Genomic DNA, 15,016 nt, shown 5'->3' with positions numbered 1-15,016 from the left:
TCCACCTTCCTGCTCTTCTGTGCCCAGCCAGTAGGCTGATATATAGGGAATTTTCATAAAAATGTAGATCTTCCAATGCTGTGGGAGACAAGATAGCTGTGACTTTTCCTGCATGTGCCCACTTGGATGCTGACTTTTGTGTCTGTTCCTACCTAGAGTCTGGCTCACCATAGCATTGGGTTGAGAAAACAGTGTTCAGTCTGAGGACCACCTTCCTTTCTGGCCAACCTTCTGGCCAACCTTCATGCCAGTTGTGGGCAGAGCCAGAGCAACAGTGGCCACAGCAATGCATGCAAATTTTCCCCTAGTCTCTATGCATGCTCATGTGCCCCTCTGTATCCTGTATCCAGACAAGCAAGAGGCATTATCGAAGTTCAAGGACACCTTCCAACCAGGCAAGGGTATGGCCTGAGGAGCAGGCCAGTGGCCCAGGGAGAGTTTTGAGGGCAAGGTAGAGAGATCCAGAGGGCCACATCCAGCCCCTGGGCCTGAGGCTGTCTACCCTATCAGAGCATGTGGGGAAGGAAGCAGGATACGACACTGGGAGGGAACAGGTGGATCAGTCAATGAATGCCCCTTGTTTCTGTTTGATCGGGGATCTAAGGTATACAAATTCTTCCCACAGATTTCAGTGGAGTTTATTTTTAAGCAATCGTGCTTGCAAGCCTGGTTTTAAACATGCTTTCCTCTATTTGTATAATAAATAAATAAATATTGCAGAGATCTTACAAGGTAATCAATTTCTCCCCTTCCGATTTGAGGCTCCTCTGAGCATTGAGAATTCAGGGCCCAGAGGAATTTGTGTTAGAAAGTTCTAATACAATGGCACAAAGAAAAGAAGAAGAAGAAAAAGAGGTCAAATGGGAAGTAGAACCCAGCTGGATTTCTACTCCTGCCTTCCCAAATATACTTTATCCTGTGCTACAAATTGAAGCACCTTCTCCTAGTTCAAGGACAGGAGTGAAATATATCAAATTGAACATATTCACCTTCATCTATTTTTTTTTTCTGGAGGAAAAGCTCTTTGAGACAGATTTCTTGAAGGAGAAAAAATAAAGTCCCTGCTGTAGAGAGCAGCGAATTAAAAGTTAAATTTTGAGTGAAGCGAGGTTATTTGGTACAGATGTGTCTCTGCTGATATTCATTTCAGAGTACATGAAATTAACAAAATGTCCTTTGGAAGAAAATCCATGGTGCTCCAGCACATATAGAAAGTCTTCTTAAAATGCTAAAAATAAACCCTAAAAAGCTATTTGATTCAATTTCCTCCCTCTGTTCTGGTCTGTAGTTAAAGGTATGAACAGCATGGCTAAGTTCAGATTCACTTTATTACATATTCACACACAGCGTGCAAGTAACACACCTATAGGGAAGCTAGAATTCATTAAAAGAACTAGCAAAAGGGCAGACACAAAGGCAACTCCCCCTTGAGATATATACCAACTTTTACCTGCCGTTTTCATATATAGATCTATGAATGTAAATCTTCTTTCATAGATGAGATTGTTAACCACACCATCACATTACCCCAACTTCTGTTCCTCACGTGCCTTGTACCATTCAACACTGGCAACAGCGAGATCTCAACTTGCAATTGCATGAGAGCAAGGCGCCCCCAATGACCACTGTGCTCTCATGGGGGGAAAAGGGGGATGTCCCAGTTTTTCTGGGGCCATTGATGATTATGTAAGTATCAAAGGTCAAGCTAAAGAGGCGTGTCTTCCCCATCCAGCAAACAAATACACGCCCCCAAGCTTCTAAGGGCAGACAGAATATTGAGAAGGCCACCCGCTGCTGATCTCAACACCTAAGAGTGTTTGTAGGGAAGGAGATGGTCTTTTAGAAATTTGGGGCCTAAGCTATTTACAGCTTTAAACACCAACATTGAGCTGTGTCCAGAAATGAACTACCAACCCATGCAGCTGTTTTAAAATAAGGATTATACTGTATGAGATCTCAATAGAGACTGGGGGGCTGTACTTGCTTCTGGGCAACTTTGCAAAGGCCACATGCCACTGATTGGGTTGCGCCAGAGGCAAATGTGGGCAGAGCAGCGGGTGTGAATTTTACGTTTGTACAGCAGGCTGCTAAAACCAAATTAATAAAAAAAAAACTTCATATAACAAAACTGGAAAGTACTAATGGGGTGTGTGTGTCTGCAGGCACATGGATGCTCCCAGGCACCATGTTGGGGAGCCCATAAATATATGGGTAATCAATGTACAGTGGTACCTCGGGTTACAGATACTTCAGGTGACATACGCTTCAGGTTACAGACCCCGCTAACCCAGAAATAGTACCTCAGGTTAAGAACTTTGCTTCAGGATGAGAACAGAAATTGCGTGGTGGCAGCGGGAAGCCCCATTAGCTAAAGTGGTGCCTCAGGTTAAGAACAGTTTCAGGTTAAGAACGGACCTCCAGAACAAATTAAGTTCTTAACCCAAGGTACCACTGTAGTTCCTTCCAGATGTTGTTGGACTACAGTTCCCATTATTCCTCACCATTGGCCATTCAGGCTGTGGTTGATGAAAGCCAGAGTCCAACAACAAGTGTGAAGTATCACATTGGCTTCCCCAGCTTAGAAAAGAACAACATATTCATTTAAAACTCTAAGCCTTTTATCCGGCCTTTGGCTTTTTTCATGGGTGTGATTTTAGTTTTTTATATTTAGAAAAACCTGAATTGTCCTTTAGGTTGTTCTAATGCTGGTTTTAATGTATGTATGTGTTCGTATGTGTTTATTGTAAGCCACTTTGAGTTGCCATGGCATTAATAGTGACAAATAAATTTGATAAACAACACCACCACTAAAAAGTAGCTCATTGAGAGAAATCCTATTTTAAATTTGGTGCACAAGCAAAATTGAACATTTCTTATTTTGTTCTTTACGTGGTGTGTATTCCCCTCTCCCGCCCCCTCCTTCCCTCTATTCATTGGTTTCATTTGTCTGAACCCTGGAAAATTAGTTCAGTGATGCTGTGAGGAAATATCAAATATGAACAAGGTACAATATGTCAGAAGATCTGATACTGATTTCTTTTAACATTTATTTGGATTTTGTCATTTGATTTGACTTTAGTCACAGGTGTCTCCCAGAACAAGCAAAACAGTTCCCAGTACAGATGTTTATTTATATGATAATTCCACATTAAAATTCATTCAAAAAATAAAGCACTCCGATTATGTAGGCTACCTTGAATCTGTGATATTTCAGTTGCTCAAAGGAATGTCAGAGGAATGTGCTAACTGTATGAAGGCAGCAGTTGCTCAGGCAGCTGAAGCATGAACTGAATCTGTCAAGCAAAATTAGCCTAATATGGTCAAATGGCTTCTGGTTTTTTATGTTTTTTGTTTTTTTAAAAAGCATAGACAGCCAACAGAGAGAAATAATATTTTCCCCCTACCATTTTAGCATCAAAATACTCATTCAGAAATTCACCGAGAAACGCTGTTAGTCGAGAAGCATATCTTGGAAACTGAGTAACGAAATGGCAGTTGAGATGATCAAACCTTACTCTCGCATTTTGTACTAAAGCACTGGTTTGTGCTGGTCTTTCCAATGAGCCACAAATCGCAGAAAGGATTATTTCAATGGTTGATGAGATGCACTGATCCCAAAGGCTGATTTCCCTTTCTTCTCAAATCACCTTGCACTGTAATAGCTCAGCCTTTTGTTTGCTCAGTGTGGGGTTTTTCCCCCCTCCCACATTGGCCCTCCAGATATGAAAGGAAGTGAGTCATTTTTTTTTTCTATATTGAGCAAATGGCATGACACGCAGATAAGAGCCCAAATATGCACGAATCAAGTAAACAACCAATAACCTTTTGAAATCTGCACTGGAATTTTCCCTCATTTAACTTTAGCCAGTTTCCTTCACCCACCTTCACTTGTGATGTAAAGAGGTCACTTCGGACACATTTAAAGGTACATTATCTCAGACAGTTGGTTTATAAGTGTGAGAAAGCCTTATTTTAACAATACACTGGTACCTCTGGTTGCGAACAGGATCTGTTCCGGAAGCCCGTTCACAACCTGAAAAGAACACAACCCGCGTCTGTGCATCTGCACACACGTGGGTTGCGATTCTCCGCTTCTGCGCATGCACATGATTTCATTTTGCACGTCTGTGCATGCGTGAGCAGCGAAACCCAGAAGTAACCCTTTCTGGTACTTCCAGGTCGCCGCGGGACGCAACCTGAAAACGCACAACCTGAAGCAAATGTAACATGAGATATGACTGTATTGGACAAAATTCACATGGAGTCTGCTTCATCTAGTTCAGTATCCTATTCTCACAGTGACCAACCAGAAGCCCATGGGCAGCCCACAAACAAGACCTTTGTGATTCCAAGCAACTGGTCTCCATAAGGATACTGCCTCTGACAGGGGAGGAAGAAAACACCTATCTAGCTACTGATTACCTTATCATCCATTCCTTTCTCAGCAACCAATTGGAGCAACCCCAAAAAGTCAATCAGTACTTCTCTGCCCCCAACAGTAACATTTTTTTTAAAAAAAGTATTTAAGATATAATGAAGGAGTGGGATAAATGTAAGGAAGGAAATGTGTTTGGTGTACCTCATTTTCGGTACTGTAATTTAATAAGGAAATTAAACCATGGCTCTTCTTGGAATAAAAATGGCTTGACTAGGTTAAGATGATTTTGTTTCATGAAATAACAAAAAAGTCTGGAGAACTACTCTGTGTTTCAGGAGTGCTGGAACTTAATTCAGTGGTACCTCGGGTTACATACACTTCAGGTTACAGACTCTGCTAACCCAGAAATATTACCTCAGGTTAAGAACTGTGCTTCAGGATGAGAACAGAAATTGTGCTCCGGCAGCACAGCAGCAGCAGGAGGCCCCATTAGCTAAAGTGGTGCTTCAGGTTAAGAACAGTTTCAGGTTAAGAACGGACCTCCAGAACGAATTAAGCACTTAAGCCGAGGTACCACTGTAATGAGATCAGAATTATAACATCCTTTGAACAAATTCCAAAGGGAACCGCTAAGATTAAAGAGCTGGTTTAACAATCAATCCCCCTTCCAAGGGAGCTCTGGGAATTGTAGCTCTATGAGGGGAAGAGGGACCTCCGAACAACTCTCAGCACCTTATAACAAACCACAGCTCCCAGAAATTTGTAGAAGCCATTCTTATTTCAAGTGGGATGGTAGCTCTTTAAACATATGGTGTAATGCGGCCTCAGACAGCATGGCATTTGCTGTACACGCAAATGGGTGATGAACGCTGATGTTTGTTTCTCTCCTGATAAAGAGAAGGCTGCAGCTTGATGCCTGAAAAAAATGCTTTCTATGGAAATAATCAGCTCTTACATTAAGTGTTCTTGGCACACAATAGCCCAAGAACTTGAATTAAGTGGTACATTGATTCCCTCACTCTCTCCTGAGGGTGACCATGGTATTTTTCTTCTGCCTGTCTGGCAAGCAGAAATATGCAGGTTCCCCCCCCCCCTTCTAATTATAAAACTGACAGTGTTATCTCAATAATTTCTGAAGACACCAACATAAAATCCTATTCCACTGCCCTCCAGATACTTTTATGCCTTTGCTGAAAATCCCAGCTGAAAACCAACAAATGGTTGTCAGGGATATTTTGGCATTTCCACAGGAAAAAAAATATGACCCTAAATATACCAGCTTTCTTGGGTCTGTAGATATAATTTCTTCTGTTTAAAATGTATCATGAAGTATTATTCACTGAAATTTATCTATGCTGTAATAAAATCCTAACTGAGTAATTTCTATTGGGTTTTAATGTTAATTGTATGTTGAGTAGACCTAAAGGATTTACTGTCTTCTCCACAGCTGAATAGATATCACTGGGCTCTGAAATACATTTCAGTGCAGCCATATTTTCGACTCATTGAGATTTTTGCCTTCTTCCGAAACCTTTACACTTCTATGCTTGTTTTGTTAAGCTGTTAAAAGAAAAACCTCCCCCAAAACTAGCGCCTCCGAGCCACTGTACAGAAATGAGCTGTTTAATGTTGCTACCGCTGTGCCAAAATGACTTACTCAGATAGGAAAATGTGTATCCATGAATTTCACACAGCAAAAACAAAGCTGCAGTAGAAGTGCCTGGAGGCAAAATGGGCTAACTTTAGAATATAAAACTGTCACCCATTTCTCCAGCTTCTCGGAGTTACACTTTGGGATGTCTTGCTTTGTCAGAAAGCAGCAGAAACACTCACATCCAAAATTCCCCTGGAAAATAGATGTGTCCCTGAACATGATAGCACTTGGTACTCGAGAGGTGCTGCCATTTTTAAAGAGTAAATGCTAACTACAGTAATGGAGAGGAGAGACTAGCAACACCCTCAGCATCAGAAAGAAAAGTGGGGAAAGGGTGAAAGGCCAACTATTATCTTATAAGAGAAGGGAAAATAAAAAAATGGCTATATTTTGGTTTGGAAAGTTCTAGGTCAGTCTTGCTCTGAGCATGTCCAGAGTGCTTTAAAAAAAATCTCTGACACTACACATTTGAAAAACATGACCTCTTTGTGTAACGTTACTATGGGATATAGATGTAAAGTTGTTGGATGCAGTATGTATTTAAATATTAGTTGTTGGGAATCACAGGTGGGAGGAGTAGTGTTGTGCTCAGACCAGTGCTTTTCTTCAGCCAGAGCACAGTTCCGGCACCTCTCAGGTGGGCACCATTGTGGGCTGGCGATTGTCAGGCTTCAGGGAATCAGCTTCCTCCTCCGTGGCAGTAGATAAGCAGAACAAAGGAAAAGGAGTCTTCTTACCAGTTAGAAACTTTAATAATCACAGCGAGAGAACAAACAACACATCTCCTATAATGGTGGTGCTCCCAGTTAAGGATCCCACCCCCTTCTGTCTCTATTAATTTGCGTCACTTCTACGTCTTATAATCTGAGCTTGTACTCTCTGCTTTCTGTTCTGCCGCTTTCTGAGCTCTCCATGACTTTGGAGAAGGGTGTGTGTGAATGCTGCCCAGAGACTGTGAATCTGTTAACCCTCTTTTTTCCAGTGTTTCTTCTCTTAGCTGTTCCCCATCCAGTATTTCCCAGCTTCTGCCTTCTGAACTATGTCCCTCTGCAAACCACTGTTCCAAATCTATACTGTCCTCCTGCTCTTGGGAAGATTCAAGATCCAGATCAGGAGCAGGGGGAGGAGGAGGAGGAGGAGGCGGCTCCCACCATTCCTCCTCAGTGCAGCCCTCCTCAGCACAGTCCCTGACAGCTACTTACTGCAACAACTTCATGGTGGATTGTGGCACCTGTTGTTCTTGTTTTTTGTAAAAAAGCTTACTTTGGGCATTTGGGTGGCCACTGAGAGCAGGATGCTGGCCTAGATGGGCTTTTCCCTGATCCAGCATCCTTCTTATGTTCTTAGGTGTGGAGCCCGTAGCTTCATACTTAGCTGCAAAATATTGGCTGGGAAGAAGTGGGGTTGAGGGATCAGTGTTAGACCATATGCAGTGCATGCATAAGGCAGTTGCCAGCATCTCCATGACAGGACTGGGAAAACCATCCCAGAGTTTGGTCAGAGTTCAAAGGCTTACTGAAACAAGGCAGGTTTCTATGATACACCTAGGCTTCCTCTCTAGAACATTAATGAAAATTAGTATGCATTAATATTAATGGTTTGATTAAAAATATTATAGTATATTAATATTATGTTGATGTTGATATTAACGAGCGCACTGGTTAGAGTGTTGGACTCAAAACTGGGAGAACAAAGTTCAAATCTATGAAGCTCATTGGGTGACCTTGGGCCAGTCATGGTCTTTTGGACTAACCTGCCTCACAGCGTTGTTGTGATGGTAAAATAAGGAGGGGAGGAACCATATCTGTCACCTTGAGCTCCTTTGGGGCAAGCAGGGATATAATTCAAGGAAATAAATACACAAATAATGAGCATGTACTTGGTGTGTCCAAAGAGAATGGCAGAAAGAGGTGACTGGAAAGGGATTGAGGCCAGGGTGGGAGAGCTGGAACTGCTGGAAAGCTTGCTAGTACTGCCCTGTTTTGTGATATATTTCAAATAATACTTATCATCAAAAGTCAAAGAAGTATAGGACTGAGTAATATGGGGGGGGGGGGATTGAATAATATTTGCTTGGCAAAACATGAGGCTACCTTCCACACAGAAGAGTGTGTGAACAGTAGAATGGAGATAATAATAATACACAATGTAACACTTTGAAATCCACACTTCTGTGAACTTTGCAATGCAGTTCTCCTGCCAAGTAATGTGTACAAACATGCATGTGCTAAGATAAAGTAAGCATAAAATTGCATATATTTGCAAATATACAAAAAACACACCACATTAGGGAAAACAGAATCACATACAGCAATGTGTATATTAGGAGAAATTCGCACTAACACCCTGATGAGGACTGCTGTTGTTTTTAAACCACAAACTGCTGTGGAAATGAGGAGAAATGAACCTAAAACTGGACAAATGAAAAACAGAGAGAAACCTAAATGGACAGATTCACCCATCCCTACATGACAAACATGAAATGAACAGCTGAGGAGGCTCATTTACTCTGTGCTTTCATCAGCATAGCCATCAAGAAGCTATTGAAGATGGGTTCTGTTATCACTGCCTAACATCCAGTGCAGTAGAGAGTTGGACAACAACACTGGGAAACCAGGGTTCATACTCCATCACCTGGTCATGAAGCTCACTGGGTGACCTTGGGCCAAACACTGCCTCTCAGCTTATCCTACCTCACAGGGTTCTTGTGAGGATTAAATGAGGACGTGGAGAACCATATATGCCACCTTGAGCTCCTTGGAGAAAAGAATGGGATATAAATGCAATAAATAGCCTAATGAACACATACCAGTGTTACATTGCTTATTATTATTATTAATCAGCTTTTCAGCATATCGTCTGGGCTGATTTGTGGCTCTTTTGTAAACAGGTAAACAGTTTAGTTCAATAAATGAGACATTGTTTTCCTCTAAAGTGTGTACCTGAGAAACACAGCGCACCTGACATTTCCAGATTAATAAAGGATATGAGTAAATTAAATATCCCATTTGCTTCTCATAGTGTATTCATACTAGGCAAACAATGAACGTTTCCAGGGAGCTAATGTGAAAGGGCCCCAAATGCAAACTATCACACCTTGGCTTTCAGATTTAAGCAATTGTTTTCCCACATCCTTTTCCCTACATATCCAGCGTTCCTATGAGAGCAATATGCTGAAATCCTTGAGGCTCCTTCAAATACCATCACATTCCGTCTGCAGAAGTAATATAGCAATTTGTCTCCCACAATTTAGATTCACTTTACCCAAGAGCTCCTTAACTGATAGATTACTTTATTCAATGACATTTTACAAACCGTTTTTTTTTAGGGGGGGCAGATTCTTAGACACACACACAAAAAATCAGAGTACAGTGGTACCTCAGGTTAAGTACTTAATTCGTTCTGGAGGTCCGTTCTTAACCTGAAACTGTTCTTAACCTGAAGCACCACTTTAGCTAATGGGGCCTCCTGCTGCTGCTGCGCCACCAGAGCACAATTTCTGTTCTCATCCTGGAGCAAAGTTCTTAACCCGAGGTACTATTTCTGGGTTAGCGGAGTCTGTAACTTGAAGCATATGTAACATGAAGCATATGTAACCCAAGGTACCACTGTATATTTGTTTTAAGAGGCTGCAATCTAGTGCATGCTTAAGTGGAAGTTTGTTCCTTTGAATGAAGTGGGACTTGCTTCTGTGTAAACATTTATTCAATTATTTCAGAATGAATGAACTGTTTTATATTTTGGAGAATACCTGAGCAGTGTTGCAGCAATAGAGTAGAGAACATAATACGGATCATAAAAACACTTTATAGCAAGTTTTTCTTACTTCTGCTTCCAGTTCCTGTGGGGGGTGGGGTGGTTCCCATCTTTGTTGCACATGGTTAGGAACAGAGCCTATTTCCTTTATTTTCCTTTATTTCATTTAACAAAATCTACATACTGCTTCACTGTGAGAAAATCTCTAAGAGGTTTACAAAAATACAACATGAAACATTACAATTCTCAATTAAAAACAGTTAAAATGAATGTTTAAAAGCATAAGAACTGGCTCGTTTTAGAATAAATCATTATCTAGACCCATAAAAATATTAGTCAAAGTTTACTTGCAGAAATTTATTCAATAACATAACAAAGCACATTGATACATCCCAAACATCCATACAGTGTCTTGTGCTGTCCCGCACAGGCTCAGCATCTTAGAAATAAACGATACCTCCAAAAATCAAAATGGTGACTCTCTTCCTCCATCCCATCCTGTCTTAGCCTGCCTAAGGCTATGCAGCTTCTTGGAGTGAGCTTTGAAAGAGCCATTGTCACCTCCTTCTGTTCTCTGTGGTGCTCGGATAAAGACTAAACAGGCAACTCCCTTCAAAATGGCGATTCCATACCTTTGTCAAGTGTTAGATGCTAGAGAACAACAATCAGTTAATTATCAACCTGTAAAAGAAATTCAGAGAGATAGCTCTTCTTGCTTTAATATAGCCCTATGGAAAATCCCCATGTTAAACCTTTTCACCAATACACAGACATTCCCATTTCAGTATGAATTCAATCAACAATACTTAACACCCCCAAGGATTTGTGCCCAGTGCAACTGAACTGGTTGTGCGCCCCTAAATCTGTTTCTGTCTGGATTCACATCCAAAGAGAGATGGCATATACCAGGGGTCAGCAAAATTTTTCAGCAGGGGGCTGGTTCCACTGTCCCTCAGACCTTGTGGGCGGGGGGCAGGCGGCAGTGGTGGCAGCAGAGGGCTGCGGAGAGGGGCTGCTTTAAATGGTGGCCGCTCGAGCAACCACACTGCTGCTGGCACCAATCAAAGCTCAGCCCCCTTCCTCTGCAGGGCAGGGAGAAGCCAGGAGGAGGGAAGAAGAAGAAGAAGAAGAAGAAGAAGAAGAAGAAGAAGAAGAAGAAGAAGAAGAGGAGGAGGAGGAGGAGGAGGAGGAGGAGGAGGAGGAGGAGGAGGAGGAGTTTGGATTTGATATCCCGCTTTATCACTTACCAAAGGTGTCTCAATGCGGCTAACATTCTCCTTTCCCTTCCTCTCCCACAACAAACACTCTGTGAGGTGAGTGAGGCTGCGAGACTTCAGAGAAGTGTGACTAGCCCAAGGTCACCCAGCAGCTGCATGTGGAGAAGCGGGGAAGCGAATCCGTTTCACCAGATTATGAGTCTACCGCTCTTAACCACTACACCACACTGGCCAGGGAGGAGGCGCCACTGCGGTGTGTGTGAGGGAGGGGGGGGAATGGCACAGCCCAAACGATCAGAATCAGATCCATGCAGATCCACACAGCGATTCCTGGGCAGTCTGTGGGCTGGATCCAGAAGGCAATTGGGCCGGATCTGGCCCCCGGGCCTTAGTTTGCCAACCCATAGCATATACCATCACAGTATTACTTAGAGTGTGCTGCATATTGAAAATACAGCACAACTTACATATCAACTTCTGAGTTCCTTGCATCAGTGTGTACAGGACTGAAGCCTAAAATATGAATTCCTGTGGGTGAAATTTGCCCAGAGAGCTTTGGGTTTCTCTTATTTGTTTTACAGGCAATCTCACATATTCCTCGATTGTTCTTCTTTGTCCAAACTCTTATCATTTTCATCTCTGTATCATGCAAATAATGTTATTCTGGGTTAAATTTCATTCATTAAATTGTACATATTGCCTGCCTTATCCCAAGGGGATCCTGTTTCAGTCAGGCAGCCCTATCCTATGGATGTTGACTCAGAAGGTTTGCCGCTCTGCTTCTAGAAGGCTCAACTGATATCCTGCTACCAGCTTGTAATTTTCCTAATAAGTATCATTACTGTTGATTTCGGGGGGAAACGTAGCAAAATTGTGCAATTTGCACTTTGCTCCTGGAGGCTGACAGTAGAATTAAAGCTGAGATCTCCTTTCAGCCAGACAAAAGAGAAATTATTGCTGGGATGGCTTCTGAATTAGATCTTATATAATGGTGGCTTTACTACCCATCAAGTTACTCAGTTAAAGACAGCATGAATATGCTGAACGGTCTTTAACCAACCACATTGACTTTGTGGTTATATCATTTCCTTTGGGACATCACCATTTGTGTGTTCATAAATATATTTAGATTCAGGTAGGTAGCCGTGTTGGTCTGACACAATTAAAATAATAAAAATAAAATTGTCCAGTACAGTGGTACCTCAGGTTAAGAACTTAATTCGTTGTGGAGGTCCGTTCTTAACCTGAAACTGTTCCTAACCTGAGGTACCACTTTAGCTAATGGGGCCTCCCACTGCCACTGCGCTACCGCTGCACAATTTCTGTTCTCATCCTGAAGCAAAGTTCTTAACCCAAGGTACTATTTCTGGGTTAGCGGAGTCTGTAACCTGAAGCGTCTGCAACCTGAGGTACCACTGTAGCACCTTAGAGACCAGCTAAGTTTCTTCTGGGTATAAGCTTCCGTGTGCATGCACACTTCTTCAGATACACTGAAACAGAAGTCACCAGACCCTTATATATAGTTATATATATTTGTTAAACATTTAGTGGCGGGGAGCTGCTACATAGAGGTAAGCCATGGAGTGTATTATGGAATGACAAATGTATTAACAATAGTAGAAAACAAAATTATTGGGCTGAGCAGAAAACTCTCACAATACTCTGCTCAAATGAAACAAATGAAACAGTCATATCTCTCTGTGTTGTTCTGAGACAAACCTGGAGTCACAACCAGAATCTATGTGGCTGGACTTGAATCTGACTTAGGAACTTTATAACTAACTCGGATGCTAGGATGTTTTATATCCTTTCATAGTAATATGATGCTGATTTGAAATGTTGGGTAGTTTTATGGGATTCTGGAATTCTTTGGTTGTCAACATTTGCCTGAAGAATCTGGAGTTTGCTCCAATACATGTTAGCATCAACACATCAGTTTTAGAGCCTTTTCACACTTTCCATTTATACTTGTTGTTTGATACAATGTTTTTAAGAGTAAATTTGTAGCTGATTGTCTGCACGTTCAGTCACATGTCACTGTCATTAGAGGATGAGTGTGTGGATGTAGCTACACTCCTTACGTACCCTCACGTTCCTCCAGCCAGTAAGTTTTGGAGTTATAAGACTTTTTGTGGCTTTTAATGCCTAGTATTACAAAATTCTAATTTTGTGGGAGTATGAGAGTTTAGAAGAGGACTGACTATATGACTGACTGAGCTATGGCAAACTTGGTTATTATGATGAGAGTTTGTCTGCAGATAGAGACTGGGCAGTAATTTAACCCAATACCATCATCCCTTAATGGCACATCTCTCCTCTGAACTAGGCTCTCAGGCTGACAGCTCGCACCAGTCAGATGGAAGTGGCCCGAAACAGACCATCTCCCAAACCATGCCCACTAACACCAAGCCCCTCCACACAGCAACCAAGACAATGCTTGTACACATGCCACACAAATGAAAATATCAAGAATCCCTTCTGGATCTTTCATAAAAGTCAGCTTTTTTGAGGTAGGGGAAAAAAGTTTTTTGAGTACATTATTCTGAAATACTAGCTGAATACAGTGGTACCTAGGGTTACAGACGCTTCAGGTTACAGACTCCGCTAACCCAGAAATAGTACCTCGGGTTAACAACTTTGCTTCAGGGTGAGAACAGAAATCGTGCTCCGCCGTTGCGGCAGCAGTGGGAGGCCCCATTAGCTAAAGTGGTACCTCAGGTTAAGAACAATTTCAGGTTAAGAACGGATCTCCAGAACAAATTAAGTACTTAACCTGAGGTACCACTGTAATGATGCCACATGGCAGAATACCTCCCCAACCCCCAGCAATTGCACCACTATAAATGATAAGTGCAGAAAGGCCCCCCAAATATCAATAACAATTATTTGCACTTGAATTAATGCTTCATATCTGATTACTGCTAGGAAGTGTAATTTTGGGTATGGCTGAAAGATATTTTGTGGAGGCTGCAAAATATATTTTTTGAAGTCCCCTTGCATTATTACGAGAAATTTCAACTTTAGTCAAGAACTTCATTGCCTCCTGCTCTGCCTGTCTTCCATAATGCTGAAGTAACGAGGGAATTAGAAATGCAGTGAATTACTTGCATTCATAAGGAACTAATTCAGTACTGCAGATTTGAGAATTCAGAATAGTGACACTTCTTACAATAACTGCTCTTGCATTCTGACTTTACCTCTATGAAGCCAGAATATTAATTCTTAATTGTCAAGTTCACAGACAAGTTCTCTGCATCAAAAAATTCCAGTACCACTCCATCTGACTCAACAGGAAATAATGAACACTTTCTGTCTCTAATACCAAACACAGCCTGGTGAGTGACAAGCCATTGCTAAAGTAATGTAGCCCTCCCCAAGAGAAAACAGTGTGGGGCTGCATTGCAAATCTCATGCTCTTGTTACACTTCAGCCAATGGCTGATCTGAAGATGAGACAGCAGAAGTGCTAATATGGATATAGCATAACTTGAGTTCAAGAACTTTGACTCTACTATTCCTAATTCTGGTTTCTGTCCCTTTGCTCTACTGTTCTGTCGGTGTTGTGAGTTGCTGTTTCCCAGCTGCCATAACCTTGGGCATTTCAGATAGAAACAATATGGGCTTCATATACTGGCATTTAGGGTGAAGTTACATGGTAATGCTTCATAGAGAAATATTAAGAATCTTCTCCATCATTTACTCATGAGGATTTTTATTTTTTAAAAAAGAAATATGTACCCACTGCATGAGATCAATATCTGACTGTTCCATGGAAAAATGCAACATATTCTAGGATGTGGTTAAAAATCTATTTCATCACCTGGAGATGGAATTCAGGGGATATCTTCACCACTAGAGAATCCACCAAAAAGCTGTCTTGTGGAAATACTTCCCTTTCCAAAGTGATATTGTATTTTTCTTAGTCTAAACACACCACACACACACACACACACACACACACACACTGCTGCAGCAGGCCAATGGCCCATCTAGTCCAGCATCACAGTGGCCA

General features: G+C 41.7%; 1 long non-coding RNA gene across 1 annotated transcript in view; it reads right to left on the bottom strand.

Moving 5' to 3' along the window:
• Positions 1-15,016, bottom strand: part of LOC310770361 — a 334,814-nt gene that overhangs the window by 288,989 nt on the left and 30,809 nt on the right. Inside the window, exon 2 of the long non-coding RNA XR_014552110.1 lies at positions 12,279-12,409. This is a non-coding gene — a long non-coding RNA (uncharacterized lncRNA). The remainder of the gene's footprint in view (positions 1-12,278; positions 12,410-15,016) is intronic.

This window comes from Podarcis filfolensis, assembly GCF_964270895.1.
Source record: "Podarcis filfolensis genome assembly, chromosome: 9".
Classification (NCBI taxonomy): domain Eukaryota; kingdom Metazoa; phylum Chordata; class Lepidosauria; order Squamata; family Lacertidae; genus Podarcis; species Podarcis filfolensis.
This window is presented reverse-complemented; position numbering and strand designations above follow the sequence as displayed.